Raw genomic sequence first — 16,131 nt, 5'->3', positions numbered from 1 at the left:
TTAGGTGACTTGTCCTGTGTCACACAGCTAGTATGTGTCTGAGACTGGATTCAAACACTGGTCTTCTGAGCCTAGGTCCAGGATTTTATCCACTGTACGTCCTAGCCACCAAGGTACCTATTTATCACAATATTTTTAAAAGAACCCATTAACTCCTGGGAAAGGCAACCAAAGAAACATGGTAGCTCTTGAATAAAACCAGCTATGGTGTGGATGGAGAGACCATATCTAGATATAGATAACCGTAGCTAGAAAAGATGCAGCTAGAAATGCCGACTCTTAAAATAATAGGACCACACATTATATGGTCCAATTCCTCACTAAAGCAGCAATCACCCTCTATTTCATCCCAACCAGTAGGCATTGATCAGAAGTCAGCAACCAGTCCATTCCTCTTCCCCCAAGTTGTCTTGTGTCTATTTATCTGCTTTGTATGTGTCTTGTAGATACATACATGTGTCTTGTAGATAACTATACATACATGTGTGTGTATGTATCTGTGTATGTGTGTGTGTGTGTGTAAATGTCTCTTCTATTACAAAGTCCTATAAGTTTGAGGACAAGGAGTGTCTCGCTTTTGTCTCTGAATTCTGGGCACTAAGCAAGTGCTTGGCACATTGAAGTACTTGATTGACTGATTCCCCCCAAGCACAATTGTCCCTGGAATAGAGTGAATCTGGGTGATTTCCTTTGGAGTCTTAACTTAGAGAAGGACAGCTTGGAAAGGGTTCATCAGGGTAGTCAGTAGAGAAGGTAATGAGGTTCATATGGATTTAGAACCTATGACTTCTGCTGTCACCAAAGCAAACAGGGGGCATGTGTGAAAAATGCATTCCTGACCAACAGTATCAATCATCTTGGAGATTGGGAGAGAACTTGCACCTTCCCCCTTCTAGCCACCATCCCCAGGCTGCTTTTTCCTGGCTTCTTTTCCCCCTTCAAGGCAACCAATGATGCTTATTTTACCTCATTTTGCTGGTGTGAAAATATTTGCAGGTGGGAAGAGAAGAAAAGTCTTGCAATATGATTTACCCTGGAACCCTACCATCCTAGACATTATTTCACCTCAAGGTCAACATCTCTAAGCCTTTCCCATTGCTTCCTGTAAAAACAGATAACAGAACTCTCGTAGTGTTGTTGGAAAGGCATTTGAGGTGTATTCCTCTTATTTTAACATATCAAGTTTACCAAATGATTTTTCAACTTGACAGGATATGAGCTTCTCCCTATAAAACTTCACAGAGTTGAAGAAAAAAAAAAAACCAACCAGGGACAGATTAGATTCTTTATTGTTATCTCTGCGTGCTAATACTATCAGCCAAGCAACACCTGACCAAGAGAAAGGCTTTCCTTGGTGGTAATAGTCAGCTTACTCACAGGGTTAATTAAGTAGTTGAGAAGGTGGAACCCAACTCATAATCCTTTTATCCTCCACACCCTGGCCACCACCCTGGGAATCAACAATTTTTCTTTCTTTTTTCTTCCTTCCTTCCTTCCCTTCTTTCTTCCTTCTCTTCTTTTCTTCTTCTTCTTCTTCTTCTTCTTCTTCTTCTTCTTCTTCTTCTTCTTCTTCTCTTCTTCTTCTTCCTCTCTCTCTCTCTCTCTCTCTCTCTCTCTCTCTCTCTCTCTCTCTCTCTCTCTCTCTCTCTCTCTCTCTTTCTCTTTCTGATGTAGGAGGCCAAAAGGGGTTAATAGAAAAAATCTAAGATCCAAGCTCTAGTACAGATATTAGCTCTAAAAGGGAGTCAGATCCCAGTTAATGGATAACTTATGTTAGGTTCTCATACCCATAGTGATCAACATCCATAATGGACCAGAATGGGTCAGGTCAAAATAACAATAAAGGAAAAAAACAACCTATAGTAATTCTAATGAAAAATGATTCTATTTTGAAACTAGCCATGGGAATCAGAAAGAGACATGCGCAAAAAAGGCCAAATTTGTCCCCAGATTCACCTTATGACGTGTAAACCCTAAAAACACCTCCACCAAAAAAGGTACCCACCTCAGGTGCTGGCTTAGGACCCCAGGAACACCAAATTAGGATAAGCCCTCCCCTGAAACACCCCTAGGTGGAGAATATTATAATGAGAAGGACAGGCCCTTCCCTTGTACCTCCCCAAGGTGGAAATTATTATAATGAGACTGATAATCAATTTATCCATACTATAAATATAACTGTCTTTTCTTTCACTATTCGAGAGATACCTTTCCAATATTCTGGTTCTCTCCCTGTGGTCACTCACAGTATTGTAATACAATTTTGGAAATTGAGTCACTGAGTCTTGTAATTCTTTTGGGATGATTAATTTGACCCAAATTCTAGCCCAGATCATTTCTCTCTAGTTATGGGCTGCAATTTTGGCAGAACCACTTTTATTCAATTAAATTGAATGGGGTCCAGAACAGAGAAAAGAAAACGCACCACCTTCTCTTTGAAGAGATATGGGGCTATGGATGTGGAGCGTTTCATATACTGTGGGATTCTAATGAAGTGTTGGTTATAGCTTTGTTGAAATGCTTCCCACCCTCTTTCTTTTTCATCCTTTGTAAAGGTGATGTAAAAAGAAAAGATCTTAAAAATTAGGTGGAGGGGGCAGCTAGGTGGCGCAGTGGATAGAGCACCAGCCCTGGATTCAGGAGTACCTGAGTTCAAATCCGGCCTCAGACACTTGACACTAGCTGTGTGACCCTGGGCAAGTCACTTTACCCCAATTGCCTCACTAAAAAAAAAAAATAGGTGGAAAAAAGTATAGGTCAAGCCATATGATATGAAGAAAGTCAGGCCAAGCTCAAAATGGATCATCACTGACTATGAAGGGGATAGTATGGCCCATCTTTGTCCTGTGGAGTCTGCCTGTCACTAAGCATGCCATATACCATTCCTCTTATTTCCCCCCAGATCCCATAACACTGAGCCCTTTAACCCAATAAGCTGTCAGCAAATATCATACCATCAGAAGGACTATAAGGAAACAGGAATTGCGGGTTCACCTCCATCATCCATCAGGTTCTGCATGGATCTCTAATTCCCCAAGAGGGGAATTTCTTTCCTCCCAAATCTTGGCTCTTTTCTGTGCATTCTCATAGACTTATTGCCTCCAATGGAATCCCTCTCTTCTTTCTTTGCCACTATGGTAATCTAGTACATGGGGTGTGTAGGGCATTCAAGGAGGTAACTAGCACCTGTGGTGTAAGGGCTTACTGAGCCCTTTTCAGGGCTGCTCATCCACCTTTGGTGTCCACCTTTACCCAACTCTCACTTGTGGCTCCAAGAAGCTAGCTGTAGCATGTGACTCGATGGTCACACCCTGGTAAAAGAGTCTCACCAGACTGGCTAATCCAGGTTGAGGGTAAGCTGATGAGACTCAAACTTGTCGGTGAGTTAGGGGCATGTATACCCTAAGGATGTGAAGACTTCCCCTGGCATCATGAGCAGATGAGAACAATTTGTTCCAATGGTCATGAGGGCACCTGGAGCAGCTGCTGTGGACCGCTTAGAGCTTGGTCAGGCATCAAAGATGCCAAGGTCATCTACTTTTGTCTTGCCACTGGACTCCTTTGACTCTGGAAGATGGAGTGAGGCTGATGACTATGCAACTCTGCCTCACTTAAATCCAATTCACAAGCAAATCAAAACATCACCCCACATCACTGGTCTTCTTCAGAAATGAAGAACAAATAACAAGAGGCCGGTACATCTGGACAGCTGAGGTGTTCGACTTAACTTCAGTGCAATGTGAAGGAATCTCATGGAACATTCTCTCCCAAGCTATATTTTCACTTTATTTGGTCTGATTGGTTAAAGTTTAAATAATGATCATCATAATAAAGATAATGTATAGAAGGGCTGCCTACTTTGGTGAAGGGAGAATCCTCCCAGATGAGATCATAGACCCAACCATTTAAGTAGATAATAAGTAAAAAGCATTGTAGACAAAATAACAATAACAACTGGATGGGTGTGGCAGCTAGATGGTGCAGTAAATTGAGCAAGAGCCTGAAGTCAGAAAGATCTGAGTTCAAATCCAGACTCGGGGCAGCTAGGTGGTTCTGGTAGATAAAGCACCAGCCCTGGATTCAGGAGGACCTGAGTTAAAATCCTGCCTTAGACACTTGACACTTCCTAGCTGTGTGACCCTGGGCAAGTCACTTAAACCTCATTGCCCGACCAAAAAACAAACAAACAAAAAAATCACTACTAACTGTGTGACCCTGGGCAAGTCATTTAACTCCCATTTGCACTGGAGAAGGAAATCAGGAACCACTCCAGTATCTTTGCCAAAAAAAACTCCATGGACTTTGTCAAGTAGAGTCACTGAACAACACCAGATGGGTGAGACTGATAGTCTGCTCCTGGGTAAAACAGTGATAATACTAAGGCTCAGGGGAGGTCAAGTGATTTGCCCAAGGCTATACACAGTATAAATTGCAGGGTCTGTATCCAAATCCGGGTCTTCTGACTTCAAGACACCTGAATCATTCCATTGCTCAAGCGCTAGACAGTACAAATGTGGAAGTACTAGGCAGGCCTTCCTTGGTGCAACCTATCTTCACCCCACTGTGGCTTTCCCAACTCTTACCCTTCAGCCCCAGGAGAGCCACTACCTTTTGCCTCCTTTCTGGTCCCTGGAGGAGTTCTATTCTTTCCTGTTTAAGCCCCAGAACTAGCCCTCTGGCTTTTGGTAGAAATCCCACTTTCGCTTCTGGCAGCCAATTTCCCCCATTCACAGGATTTCCCAGGATCAGAGCCAGATAAAACAGCTCTCTCTTCTCTGGCAGGGGTCAAAGGCTATTTTCACTCTGTTTAAAGTATCCTAATATTGACTATTATATAGGACCCGAGACTCCCTTCGGTGCGTCCCCCTTACTCTATCCCCACAGTGTCTCACCCTGGCTTTAGCGATGCCAACTTCTTTTTATGCTTTTGTTCCGTCTCTTCTTTCTCCAGTCTTCTCATTGCCCTCCCCACGCCTCTGCCAAGTTGGAGGCTCACAGCAACTCTTTTTTTTTTCCCCTGTTGTTCGTTATCATCATCGTAAATATTTACATAGCACTTACTATGTGCTGAGTGCTGCACGATATTATCTCATTTCATCCTTATGACAATTCTGGGAAGGAAGTGTTATTATCCCCATTTTACAGATAAAGAAACTGAGGCAGACAGAGGTGAAGTGAGTTGCCCAGGGTCACACAGCTAGTTAAGTGTCTGAAGAAGGATTTCAACTCAGGCCTGAACCAGCCCAGAGCTCTTTTCAAAGCTTCCCCAGCTGCTCTTAGCTATTACTGATAGTGATGTGGGCTGGGATTAAGGGTCCAATCCATCGTGAGTCATCCCAAAAGAATTACAAGACTCAGTGACTCTGCTTCCCAAGTTTTATTGCAATACTGTGAGTGACCACAGGGAGAGAACAAAAAAAGTGGAGAGGTATCTCTCAAATAGGGAAAAGAAAGACATTTATATTTATAGTGTGGATAAATTGATTATCAATCTCATTATAATAATCTCCACTTTAGGGAGGTACAGGGGAGGGCCTATCCTAATTTGGAGTTCCTGGGGTCCTAAATCAACCCCTGAGGTGGGTACGTTTTTCTGTGGAGGTGTGTTTTGGGGGTTTACATGTCATAAGGTGAATCTGGGGACAAATTTGGCCTTTTCTGAACATGTCTCTTTCTGTTTCCCATGACTAGTTTCAAAACATCTTCATTTTTCATTTATTCCTAGTTTGAGTTTCTAGAGTCTATCAATTTTATCATTGTTATATGACCTGCCCCTTTATGTCCCCATTATGGGTACTGATTACTGTGGGTACCAAGAAGCGAGGCCCTGACATATATTAATGAAGAAGTTATCCATTAACTCAGCTCATATCTGAATTAGAGCTTGGGTCTTGGGTTTTTCTATTAAGCCCTTTTTACCTCCTACATCAATACGACCCCTTCCCTACCAAAGGCCACCATCCTCCTAGAACCCTTGTGGCAGAGGATTCCTCCCAACATATGGGTCCTGGCTGTATCTTAGGGACTCTCACTGCTCTGGCTTATTGCCCCTGCCCCCACCCAGATGACCAGATAACAACATGCCAGCACTCCCCTTCCTCACCAAGGGTGGTAATCAGCTTCCCATCTGGGCACACAAATTCAAAAGATTAACAGCGAATTGCGAGGTGACAGACACAGAACTCACTTCCAAGCCTCACAAATTAGCCAGCAAAGATGTGTCCCTGTGAGCCACCCTCCCCAAGGGATGTGTATGCGTCTCTGTGACTTACAGTCCTGCTCGGGGGAAGATTCTACTTGGGGAAGTTTAAAGTTTATTGTTTCGCATTGTTGCTCCCCACTGCACTTCCAATTCCTCTTTAAATATGATCTTATCATCATCATAAACATTTAGACAGGGCTTGTTGTGTGCCAGGTGACAATCACTTGTTGCTCTCACGCTACTTCCCTCTGCCCCGAGCAGGCACTGGTCACCGAGGCCCCAGAAATGGCCTCGATTTCTGCCACTCAGCTCTCATCTCCTAAGTTCTGGGCCTTTGTAGTTCAGCAATTCTATTCTCCTCAGGCAGATGACATGTCTCCCTCTGCCACTTGGTAGGCTTTTTTCCCCCTGAAGCTTATCTCATCCAGTAGACGGCACTTGTCTCCTTTCCAGGGGACCAACTCTCTAAATTTGGCCTGTATGGGATAATTCTCTCTCAGAATCATTTACAGCTTAATACTCCTCCAGAAACAAAATCAAACTTACAAAACACCACTTGCTGTTTAGTCATTTTTCAGTTGTGTCCTGCTCTTCACGGCCCCATTTGAGATTTTCTTGGCAAAGATACTGGACTGGTTTGCCACTCCCTTCTACAGTTCATTTTACAGATGGGGATACTGAGGCAAATAGTATTAAATGGCTTGCCCATTTAGTAAATATCTGAGGCTGGATCTGAACTCCTGACTCCAGGCCCGGGTGCTCTATCTACTGTACCACCTACCTGCCCCAAACATCCATACCTCTGTTATTATTAAGCCTTCTTCTGTATGTGTTGTCCATGGTTTCAAACCACCCCATGATAAGTTTCTTATCGGGGACTTAGGCAAATCTCTCTGCAGCCTCAGCTGGTTGATGATGAATCATTACCAGCTGCTTCCTCATTCCCCCATCAACAACAACTACTGTCTTAGGAACAGAGAAAGCACCCCCACTTTCTGTCTGGTTGTCTTACCTAGACTATGTTGTTCAAGTTTTAGGCCACTTCCCAGAATATAAAAATGAAGTGGGGAGGACACCAAATCCACCCCAATTTAAGTACCTAATGTAAGACTAGGATGGGAGGGATTTATAGTTTCCGCTATCACCCTATCCCTCTAAAATCTTGAGGCACTGGAAAGTTTCTGGCTGGCAGGCTTGAATGGGTAAAGGACTCTCCTTCTGTCTCCAAGGTAGGAGCAAAAGTTTCAGTCTAAGGTTAGAAACAGTCCTCTACCTTGCCTCTTCAGGCAAGAGGCTTATTGTCAATTCTGGAGCATGGGCAGCTTCTGCACAGAGCAGGCTGAGACTGGCTGGAGACATAAATCTAGCTAGCTGGGAGTGCCTGCCAGAAAGTGTGTCACTGGCCACGGAATCAAGGCCAAGGAGTCAGTAGGCGAGGCAAAAGTATATGAGTAGCATGAGGACAGCATTCAAGGCCACATCCAGAGCCTGAGCACTCCATGGCAACAGCAAAGGGTCTGGGACAGAATAAAGTCTGAGAGAGAAGGCCAAAGCTGGCTTTCAAGAGACCCAAACTAAGCCAGAGAGAACACGCAGGAAAAAATTCATCAAATCGGACCAATGTCAGTGTCCAGAGGCTCAAACTAGAGGGGAAGGAGGAAGGTGGCACCAGGACAGGAAGCTCTGTACTCAAGAACAGAGCCATACCAAGGACACACCAGGGTTCTTTCTGGGGCCACAGGACAGGCCTCTACCCTGATCACATTTTCATACGTGTGAGCAGTCCTTTGGCTTGAGCCGCCAATCCACCTACATGAGGAGCGCCCAGAGAAACCGTGACCCTCTCTGGTTGCTGGCAGAAGGAGAAGGCTTGCTGAATCCAAGTCTAGGATAAGCTGGCCAGGAAGTCATTTTTATTCGATCCTCTTGTACTGGCCAGAACACTGGATTGGGAGTCAAAAGATCTGGGTTCAAATCTCAGCTCTGATACGTACTAGCTATTTGACTTTGAATGAAACACATCACCTTCCTGAGCCTCAGTTTCTTGATCTGTAAAAGAACAAGTCTGGAGGGGAAGAGCTCAGAGGCCTTGTCCAGCTCTAAATTCTAAGTTGTGATTTGCTGACGTGCTTTGAGCCCATTTATAATTATCTCCACATTTTCCAGAGTGAGTGTTAATAATCATGCTCTGAGGGGGCAGCTAGGTGGTACAGTGGTAAAGCACCGGCCCTGGACTCAGGAGTATCTGAGTTCAAATCCGGCCTCAGACACTTGACACTTACTAGCTGTGTGACCCTGGGCAAGTCACTTAGCCTCCATTGCCTAAAAAAATAAAAAATAAAAAATAATCATGCTCTGGAGAAGGGGACCCTGTAAGCCAGGGGTCCTTGACCTTTTTTGTATTTGTCCTGGATGACTTGGCAGTATGGTAAAGTCTATGGATTCCTCAGAAAAATGTATATAAAAATTAAATTCATGTAATTACAAAGGAAAATAAAAATTAGGGAGAATAAAGATATATTTTTCTCCATTCAGATTCACAGACACCCCCCCCAAAAAAAAATCTATCCATGGACCCTATATTAAGGAACTCTGATTTAAATCCGTCAAACTAGAATTATTCCATGCATGGTCCCATCCATCATGTTATCTCTTGAGAATGGGCTTTTGGAATGCATTGCTTTGTTAAATCATTGAGTCCAACCAGCTCAGCATGGACCCATCTCAGCTGGAGATCCAATGTTGGGAATTGGGGGTAGGTGGGTAGGGGTGGGGAGGAGACCAAATAAACTGGTACATTACACACTCAAAGTTGATGATTCAGTCTTTTTTTGGAGGGGGGGAGGCTTTGTTTTTTTTGGTTTTTGGTGAGGCAATTGGGGTTACGTGACTTGCCCGGGGTCACACAGCTAGTAAGTGTCAAGTGTCTGAGGTCGAATTTGAACTCAGGTCCTCCAGAATCCAGGGCCAATGCTCTATCCACTGCGCCACCTAGCTGCCCCCGATGATTGAGTCTTGGTTTGGGAAAATAACCAGCCTCTTCCCAGGTTAAATAGTATCACACACACACACACACCCTTCCCCACTTTGCACTTGGTTAATATTTCCATCAGCCTGATTGGTTCTTGGGCCAAAAGGAGCCAATTCCCAGGCAAGCTGTGGGAGGTACAGACCACTTTGTTTAGAATCTAGATAAACTTGATTTGGCCTCAAAGGGCCTCAATTCAGAAACCACACAGTGGCCCTCCTCAGTTCATGGAAGTCAAAATGAAGTGCTTTGACATAATCAACATTCGGTTTTCTGGAAGATAAATATAGAGGACTTTCATGATTTCGTCCCTAGAAATGCCAAAGTCAGCAAACATACAGGCATAGAGGCTAAAGGGGAAAAAAATTCCCGTCCATATTTTGGTTTCAGTGATTGACTCTCCTGGTACAATGACCTTATTCCATCCTTAGCCTGATGGGAGTCTGATGTTCCCACCTCAGGGCTTGCCATCCATCAGTGCAAAGGAGAAAAGTACACAAACCTGACAATCTCTATTAAGAAACTTATCTCCTATAGAAGCTCCAAACCTCCAGCATTCTTTTCAAGATACCCTCTAAGAAGGGGTGGCCATGTGCCTGACTAGCAACTTCCTCCAGAGAATAGGTTTTCCTGCTCTTTTTTTAGCCTCTAGGAACCTGCTGCTTAACTTATGAGTCAACAGTATAAGATGCCTTCGAAGCTGATGGAACAGCTAACTTTATTAATCCCTGCTTGGAGGCACCACACACACAGGAAAATGACCTTTAATCATTGTTTCCACTTTTCAATCTTGCATTTCTTGTTATCTCTCTCTCTCTCTTTTTTAAAGGAACATCAGGGTTGAGAGAGGGCTCCGCATTTGGCCTCTTCTGTAAATGCCATACCTACATGTCACTTGCAATATTCCTTCCTAACTCCCAAGTGAACAACTCCCTTGTCCTGGCGATGTGAGGTTTTGTTTTGTTTTGTTTTCTTTCTTTCTTTTTTTTACCCCAGCTAGGATGATAGCCTGACCTAATGAAGTCAAATCCAAGTCATCCCAGTTACATTTACTGGGACCGGTTTAAAAAACTCTGTTTATAAGTTTAAATTCTATTCCAAGGAGTGCCTTCTTTTCCCTCTGTTATGTACAATTGCTTTTAAAAATTGCTTAGTCTTGAATTTTTTTTATTATTTTATGTACTTTAAAATTTTTTTCAATCACTTTTTCTCCCTTCAACCCCCGACTGATATTTTTTAAGTCACAGAATTTCAGAGTTCAGAGGGACCCCAGACAGAAAGCATATACAATAATCCCTTCTTCTAAAAAGAAAAATTCAGTGATTGAAAAAGAGAAGAGGGAAGAAATATTCTCCGAGAGAAATCCAAGGCAAGATACAAGGCAAGAAGCATGCCCATATCTAAAAGTCATGCTTCTATTCTCCTTTTGAAGGAAGGGGTGTGGGAAGGAGGGGACAATGTTAATTAACAATAGAGACAGAACAGAGTGCATACATTTCCTTTTTTATTCTCATAAACAAGGAGGATGCCTTAAATTTTCAAATAAGGATATGGGAAATGTTAAGGGTAAAATTCTAGCTAGTCTGTCTAAAATATCTAATGAGTGGTCGCCAATAAATTATAAGCTTTAGCAAGAGTTAGGCTTTTAAGCATTTATTAAGGAGAATAAGAATTTGGTAAAGAGAGAGAGAAAGGCCTACATTCATCTATCTATTAAAGGGAGAGTGCATTTCTAGCTCCCTTCTCCACCAGCGTCCTCAGGAAAGAGCCCCAGTCAGAGCGCCAGGCTCCCCCCTTCTTCCTCCCACAAGCAGACGTCACTTCCTGACGCCAAAGAAAAGACTCCTGGTCTTGCCCTCAAAGACTTTCACTTCATGGGGAGCTTTTCTACAGTAAGTCTCCAGCAGGTGGCGTCATTCCAATCGTTACAGACAGAAGTAGGGAGAGAACAGGTTCAGTGGAAGCTCTTGCATGGTGCTGCTTGGACCCTGGTAAGGGAAGGCCAAGAAGGGTGGAGGAGCTCTTTCCCATGATGCCTCAGGGCTGGTGGTTAGAATTGAGGGATGCAAGAATATCACCTTGTGGACTATACAATATTTGTCTACGTATGACAACTCTTCAACTACTGTCCCTATGCGTCTCCTTTTTTCAAAGTTTCTCCAGGACTTTTACCTGATCATAGAATCATGGATTTGGATTTGAAGGGGAAATAGAGGTCATTTAATCCATTGGTATCAAACTCAGGTAGAAATGAGGTTACTAGACTGTGCATAAGGAGCCCAGCAGATGCATATTAACTCAGAAACCACGTATTATCATTACATATGTTCTGTCACATCTTTATTTATTTTGTTAACCATTTCCCAGTTACATTTCCTTCTGGTATGGTACACCTAGAAGTACTGTGGGCTGCGTGTTTCACACCTCTGATCTAATCCAATCTCATCATTTTACAGATGAGAAAACTGAGGCTCAGGGAGGGGTAGTAGCTCAATGAATAGAGTTCTGGATCTGAAGTCAGGAAGACCGGCATTCAAATCTTGCCTGACACTTAACTAGTTGTGGACAAGTCACTTAACTTCTCTCTGCCTCAGTTTCCTGAACTATAAAAATGAGGATAATAATAGCAACTACCTTACAGGGTAATTGTAAGGATAAAATGAGATAATACTTGCAAAATGCATTGGAAATCTTACAGTACTATATAAAAGCTAGCTATCATCATTATCATTATGGCATGTAGGTAGCACAGTGGATAGAGCACCAGGCCTGAAGTCAGGAAGACACATCTTTGTAGTTCAACTGGGGCCTCAGACACTTAATAGCTGTGTGACTCTGAGCAAGTCACTTAACTCTGTTTACTTCAGTTTCCTCATCTGTAAAATGAGCTGGAGAAGGAAATGCCAAACCATCTAGTATCTTTGCCAAGAAAACCCCAAATGGGGTCTTAAAAAGTCGAACACAAGGGGCAGCTAGGTGGCGCAGTGGATAGAGCACCGGCCCTGAAGTGAGGAGTATCTGAGTTCAAATCCGGCCTCAGACACTTAACACTTACTAGCTGTGTGACCCTGGGCAAGTCACTTAACCCCAATTGCCTCACTAAAAAAACAAAAACAGAAACAAAAAGTCGAACACAAAACGAATGAAGACATTATTGTTGTTGGTGGTGTTATTATTGTTATCTCGGAAGAAGGGTGGAAAGTGATGCCAAATAAAGACAAAGAGAGGATCTTTCTTTTCTTTTTCATTAGGTTGGGGAGTTTTTTGTTTGTTTTTTGTCTAAAACTTTGCCTTATTCTTCTCTCTCTTGCCACGGAAGGCACCACTACTAGGGCCCTTCCGGATCTATATCTATGATTTTTTTTTTTATCCTGTAGCATGGTTTCAAGTTTCCTTAGTCACTTTCCTGAACACACTCCAGCCAGGCTATGTCCAAATGGTCTATGTGATGGTCCTATGATTCTCTGGGTAGCTTGGCATGATCCCAGAGACTCCAGAAGAAAGGCAGGAGAAGTGACTCTTCTCACTTCTGTAAAAGGGCTAAAGAGGGTTTGTTATTGGGCAGCTAGGTAGCACTATGGATAGAGCACCAGGTTTGGAGTCAGGAAAACCTGAGTTCAAATTTAGCCTCAGATACTGACTAGCTGTGTGACCCTGGGCAAATCACTTGACCTCTGTTTGTCTCAATTTCCTCATCTGTAAAATGAGGATAATAAGGGCACCTACCTCAAAGGGTTGTTAGGAGGATCTAATGATATAATAATTATAAAACTCTTAGCACGGGTCTTGGCACATAGTAAGTGCTATATAAATATTAGCCATCATCACCACCACCACCAACATCATCATTCTTCCCATTGGTTCCATACCCAACAGAAGCTGGAGGACAGTTTGCTGTCCTGATGCTCCTTCTATCGGGAAACACTCTATAGGGACTGTGAAAGGTTTCATGAGTTAAACATTTCCTTACAAAATGTGCTAAAGTCTATCTTGTTATAAAGCTAAGAAAAGCAGGTTAATAGAGACTTCTGATTAGAACATGTCAGATGACTATGATACTGATATTCAAGTCCTTCTAAAATAGCAAGGAGACAGTTATGACTAGTAGGATCTTCCTGCTCTCCTATGCTGTATTTTAATTTTCTGCTTATGAAACAACATTTCAAGTGTTATTAAAACTACATCTAGGGGCGGCTAGGTGGCACAGTGGATAGAGCACCAGCCCTGGAGTCAGGAGTACCTGAGTTCAAATCTGGCCTCAGTCACTTAACACTTACTAGTTGTGTGACCCTGGGCAAGTCACTTAACCCCAATTGCCTCACTAAAAAAAAAAAACCCTACATCTATAACCTTAACTGTTTGTTTATTTTAAACCAACCTGCTGTTTTCAAAATAACTGCTTAATTTTTTTTTTAATTGCAGAGAGAGAGAGAATATGGATATGGTCTAAGTGGATAGAAGGTAAACCTCAGAGCGATACATGCTAGCCTTGGGACCAGAAGCAAGTCGTTTAATTGGTCCCATAACCTCCCAACCCCCACTCATCTTTACTAGCCATTCCCCATGCTTAGAATGCCTTCCATACTCATCTCCATCTCCCGGTTTCCCTGACTTCCTAAATATTTCAGTTAAAATACCATCTCCTACAAGACAATTTCCCAAAGCCGCTTAATGCAAACATTTTTCCCTTAAGGTTGTTTCCAATTTATCTTACATGTATCTTATTTGTAAATAGGTGTTTGCATGTTGCTTCCTTCACTAGATGGTGAGCTCCTTGAGAACAGGGACTGGTTTTTTATCCTCCTTTGTATCCCCCAGATTTAGCCTGACCCATAGTGGGTGCTTGATAAACATTGACTGACTTGATTTGACCTTTCAGTGATCCAGACAACTCTCCTAGAATCTAGCTGCAGCTCTGCATCAGTGAGGGATGGTGTTTCCTATGCTGATGAAATCAGCTGATTTCACGAACCACAAAAAAAAAAAAAAAAGCTAATCATCAGAACCTCAATTAATTGGATTTTGCTCCCAGCATTCACCTAATAAGAGAGAGATAAATGAAAATAAAATGCCAAACCCAAGTGAATGTCAAGGTTTTATCTCTAAAAACAGCTCTGGGAGAACGTTCTAGGCTTAATACACTTCAAATCCAAATACTCACAATTCTCTACATCTCTGTCCACGGTCCTGGTTAGTGTTGTTCCTGGTGAGCCCAGGTTCCACAAAACCCCTCACAGAAAAATTCAATTGAATTCACTAAATTAGGCCAGGAAAGTTGACTCAGATATTTTGGAAACACTTTCATCACGAAGGGTTAAAAAATGCTTTTTAACTCCCAAAACTGCCCTAATCAGGATCCAATTTCTCTTAGAATTCCAACTAATTAAGAAATTTTTTGTGGCTTTGTTTTAGTTATCCATTCCATGATGTTGAAGAAAGATATCGGGTTGCATTCCTTGACTTGTTAATGTGTGTTGTTTTTTTCTTTTAAAAAAGAAAAATGTCTAGGGAAGAGAGAAGAAATACAAAGGAGTTTGTGTAAAAATATGTGAGCAAATGATGAATTTCACACATTTAAATATCCCCCTAGAATGGAAACAACTGTTGGAATCTCCCATTCTCTACTCAGATCAAAGAGACAAACTGCTTACAGATGTTAAAGACCATACCAGCCCTCACTCAGCTCCCCTCCCCCCATCCCCAACACACAAGATTCTTTTGTATTAATGGTATACAGCTCCTCCATCTTCATTTCTTCATTTTCTCCCTGCCTCGGCTAGCTAGGAAGAAATATTATTTGAATGGTTTCTACCCTAGCCCTGACAGAACCATTAGAGATCCATTCTGCCTTGTCATTTGCAGTCAGGGTGATCAGTCTTGGTCCTGCCTCAAAGTGGCCAGATACCACTTTGACCGATGTCTAGGCAAATGAAGTCAAAGAGCATTTTCTAGTGACTCGCATGTGGCGTTAGCATTGAGAGTCAGACAGAGGGACAGAGACAGAGACAGAGACTGGGTCAATGAGGAGTAAAATGGATTTGTTTCCTCCCTGTTTTTCCCTTTGGGAAATGCTTCCTTTGGAAGCTAACAATGCACCAAACCTCAGTGGGCTATCAAGACCAGAGGATCTTGCCCCAAGTCCCCCTGCCAATGGCTGTGGAGGCCTGAATGGGCTCAGGGAGTGGAGAGTAATGGGATTCTCTCCACATAGACACGTTCTGTCAAATAATAAGCCGGCCGACAGCTTTATCTGCCTTCTGCAGCTGGTCTGGGAAGGGCTATGTGTACAGCAATATTACCCCCTACAGTTCAACTGGAGCTTCCCACTTTCTCCCTTTGCTCCCCCCGCAAACCAAATCGAAGACGCCAGGCCTCCAAAAGATTTGCATATTCAAAGCATGCCCTAATGAGCAATTACTCTGAGAAGCCCCCAAGTCAACTCGGCTGTGAGCAAACAATGATCGTTGTCAGCGGAGGAGGCGCACCGGAAATCTGAAATGTTATCCTTGCATTTCTGCCTAATTAGCTTTCTAGTAACGTTGCCAGCCTCTTCCATAGCCTGGTGGCTTTTCCCCCCCTTCCTTTCTTTCTTCCTTTTTCAGTGTCAAGAATGACAGCTGAGTGCATCCTTTCTGTGCCCTTGCTTCGACTCCCAGCCCCTTTCCTCTCTCACTGGGGTTTTCTTTCTCGTCCTTTTCCCCCACCCTCACACTATTAATGGTAATGATGACCACTGGATGCCCAAACTCCTCTCCTCTCCTTCTTCTCTCTCTCTCTCTGTTGGGGGGGGCGGCGGTTGTTAGTGCCAGGGTGAGGAGTGAGAACAGCTGAATTCCCTCCTGTGCAAAGAGCTGATAATTGTATCACTGGACATACACTCAAGGCATTGGGGGGGGGGGAT

This window comes from Dromiciops gliroides, chromosome 5 (assembly GCF_019393635.1).
Source record: "Dromiciops gliroides isolate mDroGli1 chromosome 5, mDroGli1.pri, whole genome shotgun sequence".
Lineage (NCBI taxonomy): Eukaryota > Metazoa > Chordata > Mammalia > Microbiotheria > Microbiotheriidae > Dromiciops > Dromiciops gliroides.
Note: the sequence above shows the minus strand (reverse complement) of the source record.